The sequence below is a fragment of the Tiliqua scincoides genome, chromosome 12, assembly GCF_035046505.1.
Source record: "Tiliqua scincoides isolate rTilSci1 chromosome 12, rTilSci1.hap2, whole genome shotgun sequence".
Lineage (NCBI taxonomy): Eukaryota > Metazoa > Chordata > Lepidosauria > Squamata > Scincidae > Tiliqua > Tiliqua scincoides.
In genome coordinates, this window is record NC_089832.1 from 12958448 (window position 1) to 12962977 (window position 4530).

The following is a 4530-nucleotide window of genomic DNA, read 5'->3' on the forward strand; positions in this document are numbered from 1 at the left end:
AAGCATAGCATTTGATCTGCAGAGGTATGCCAAAAAAACAGTGAAAGGAAAAACAACGAACGTGCATTTGCGTTTTGATTTGTTTGGGTTTCACGCAATGAGCAGTCTGAGCAGGTTTCGCACCGCCATCTGATTCTTTAATAATACTTTAGAAAACATTTAAATTGTTGTTTTAGATGCTGGATCTAAACACACACACAATTGTCTATGTGCATGTCGTCCCCCCCTTTTCTCTTCCCCTCCGTCTCTCTTCCTCTCTTATCATATCCCTGGTTTCCCAGCAGGTTCAAACGCAGATGGCGGCCGTATTGCGACAGAAGCAAGAACACTACATTAATGTTTAAAGGGATTAAAAAATCCTCTTGGCAGCAGCGGCATATGTTACCAGTTAATTGTAGCACTGGAAGCTTCCCTGCTGTTTTAAAACACGGACTCATTTTACATGTTTTTTCTGCGGAGCAGTATGAAATGTCAAATGTGTTGGTATAAGTCTGGAATCCAGGCTGTCGGGAAAAATGAAAGTCAGAAAGACAATGTTGTTTTTGCTACTTAGCAGCTTTTGTATCCAAATAATGTTCCAAGGCGGTGCCAACATTTGGTAGCCCGGTGATCAGGCAGCGCAGATTGCGTTTGTGCTCACTGCTCAAAAACGGGAAGAACCTTTGAGCTCTCGGACTGCATTTGTGTGTGTGTCGCGTCGTCGTCGTTCAGTATGGCAATTAAAATGCAAGCTGGGTTGGCCAAATTTCTCTACTCGAAGCCCTGTATTCGTCAGGTAGCTGTGGTCTGACCACTTTCAACCCAAATCTGGCCCAAGCTCCCCTGGAACCTGAAGCAATGTGCCAATGTTCCTTCCTTACCTGGTTGCTGACCAGCCAACTCTCCTCCTCCTCTTGTTTCCCGCATTTAAAATGGAATAGGGGAAAACAGCAGTAGAGGAAGTGCGGAGCAGAAGAGAATGGTGGGCTAGAGTGTCCACTGACGCAATCCTAATCCCTTATGTCAGTGCTCTCCAACACTGACATAAGGGCAGTGGAGCTCTGAGGTAAGGGATTAAACATTCCCTTACTTTGAGGAGGCCTCCGTGAGTGATACCCAACTGCAGGATGCAGCACACGTCCCATTGACACCACTATGCCAGTGCTGGAAAGCATTGACATAAGGGGTTAGGATTGAACCCAAAGACACTCAGTGGAGTCTATGGTTGTTCAGTTCAACAATAGCAGAACCACCTCACTGGACTGGCCAAAGTTCCATCCAGAGGTGTCACCAGTGTTTGAGCAAATTGCATCGCCCCCATGATGGACCTCATTCCTTACCAGACCATCAGAATAAATTAGAACCTCATATGCATAACCTTAATGTAGTGGCATCTCTAGGGTTGATGTAATCCCCATTATCTTTATATATAACAGTACAGGTCACCTGACAAATCGGTGACGCACAAAAACCCAGCGGCCAACTTGATTTCACTCACACAACTGAATAGGAGTTCTAGTGTTAGCTCTGATACATAAAAACGAGAGCAGACTCATACTAATACCTTATTGATTCCCTGCTGTGTCACAATAACACCTCATTGGCTCACAGAACAATCAGTCTCATTGGTTGGTTTTGAGTTTAAAAAAATCCACTGTTTGTTACATAAGGCAGTTGTGCTTTCCTTTTCTGGCTATTTGGCTATAACATTTGCTAGAACACAGATATTTCACTGTAGTTTGTTTCATTGCATTCTGCATGAAATTCCACATTGAATGATATATTAACATGATGGCATTATTCAAAAATATGAAGATTTCACAATTTTGGCCAGTAGCGGTGTCACCTTCCCCCTGAGTGCGTCACCCAGTGCAGACCACACCCCCTGCACCTTCCTAGCAATACCACTGGTTCCATCTATCCCAGCATTTCGTTTTCCACAGTAGCCAATCAGCTGCCACAGGGAAGCCCAGGAGCGGAATATGTGAGCAAATAGTCTTCTCTTCTTGCTGCTTCCTACCAACTGATATTCAGCCAAGTGTATGCTCTTCCTTTCAAATCCAAGAAATGGAAGGAGAAAAAAGCAGTGAAGGCAGGTGGGCAGAGGCAGGTGCCCAGAGGTATCAAGCTGGTACCTGAGGTGACAACTTCAGGCAACCTCAGGGATGGATTAGTCCTGAAGGACAATCTCATGCTTGGGACAATCTCCATGAGCAACTGTTACCCTGCACATGCTTGATCTTGGAGGCTAAGCAGGATCAGGCCTGGTTAGTACTTGGATGGGAGACCGTCTGGGAATACCATAGTCTTTCGAGACTGAAGGCTGCCGACCAATCCCATGTTCCTGAACTCCCAAGATGCACCTGGCCAGCTTCTGTAGGAGATGAGAGTGCCAGCCCAGGTAGACCTTTCGTTTGATCCAGCAAGGCCAGTTTTTTATGTACATGTCCTTATTTTCAGTAAGCACTTATGTTGTACAGAGGACATATCAAACTGCTCTGGTCAGGCAATTAACATACTGCTGAGTAACATCATTCTTCCGGGGTCCCTATTCGCAGATTAATGTTTTCAGTAATGAGTTCTACAGATTATGGAGCTATTATGCAGTTATTATCTAGGTTCCCCCCCCCCCTTTTCTGGTTTATATTTCAGCCAAAGAAAAACGAGGAGCCTTAGTATTGTCAAAAATGCTCCATTTGTTACTTCCAAGTCACACCAGACGCTTCAATGAAAATCCAACTGTGCCTACAGGTTTTCCCCCTTCCTCTCGCATCAGGAAACACCTGCCTCATTAGATTATCCTAAGCAAAAGAAAAAAGAAAAATGTGGCCACCATCAAACTTAAGGCTTCCAACATCTGAGAGGATGAAAAGCCAGAAGGAATAGAATGGTTAAATCCAGGACATTGTGGTGGTAAAAAATTGTACCCCCTTGGCTTGGTGCCTGGAGCAGGTGCCCCTCAGGCTTCACCCTTGTTACACCTCTGTGGTCTCAATAGGGCACCATGAATGAAAGGTGCTGTGGCACCAGTAATTTTGGAAACCACTGAACTAAGGGGATGGGTTCAGAGAGCAGTGGTAGAGATGGCTTGATCAAATGGAAGAGAAGGTGCTATAACTCAATGGTAGAACCTTGCATCTTGAAGATCCCCATGTTCCGTTGCTCTAAGTAGGACTGCGAACTACCACTGTCTGAAACCAAGGAAAGGTGCTACCAATCGTTAATGACCTAGATCAGTGTTTCTCAAACTGTTGATCGGGACTCACTAGGTGGGCTGCTAGCAAATTTCAGGTGCATCCCCATTCATTTCAATATTTTATTTGTAATATATTAGACTTGATGCTACCATGGTATATGACAGCATTTGGGGAGGTGTTATAAATCTGTACTTTTAACAGGCTACTGCGTATATGCTTTTAATAATGATAGTCAATGGGGCTTACTCCTGGGTAAGTTTGGATAGGATTGCAACCTTGGGTTGTCAAAAATTTTCCTGCTTGATGATGTCCTGCTTGATGATGTTCTGGCTATGACATCACTTCCAGAGTAATGACACCACTTCTGGTGGATCCTGGTGGGTTGTCATTCTAAAAAGTGGGTCCCAGTGCTAAAGTCTGAGAACCACTGACCTCAATGAGCCAGTAATGTAACTCAATAGAAGGTAGTGTTGCATATACTTAGATCTTCTTCAGTTTTCTGACAAATGAAATATCTATTGTTGGTCTGTCTCTCTCCGGTCTCATTCACCGCAGTCTTGCCCCAAACGACTCAGGATTTCGAAAGGGATGTAAAAGAGAGATGGCGCATGAAGGGGAGGTAAGTGGAGGTGGGTTAAACAGGGGAAGAAAATGCGATCATTTCAAGTACATGAACGTGTGCCTTACGTCTGCCTGACACCCTCTTCCATCCCATAGATGGCAGCATCATTCCTGAAAATGCCAGTCTATGGAATCAGAGGGAAGTTTTTATCTATAAATGAAGTGCAGTCAAGTCAAAGGAAGTTTCTTGACAGAAAGAAAATTAAAAAAAAACAAAACGTCTTTTTTTTTTTAAGGCAATCATGTGGCCAGGGCTTTCTCACATGTGACAATGCTCCTACATATCACCGTGAAATATCCCACCATGTGTGTGTTGGCAACCTTCAGTCTCGAAAGACTCTGGTATTGCGCTCTGAATGGTGGTTCTGGAACAGCGTCTAGTGTGGCTGAAAAGGCCAATTTGGGAGTGACAATCCCTTCCACACTGGGAGCAAGTGCAGTCTGTCCCTGGTCTGTCTCCCTGGCTATGGGCCTTCCTTCTTTGCCTCTTTGCCTCAGTCTGTTGGCCAAGTGTCTCTTCAAACTGGGAAAGGCCATGCTGCACAGCCTGCCTCCAAGCGGGCCGCTCAGAGGCCAGGGTTTCCCATCTGTTGAGGTCCACACCTAAGGCCTTCAGATCCCTCTTGCAGATGTCCTTGTATCGCAGCTGTGGTCTACCTGTAGGGTGCTTTCCCTGCACAAGTTCTCCATAGAGGAGATCCTTTGGGATCCGGCCATCATCCATTCTCACAAC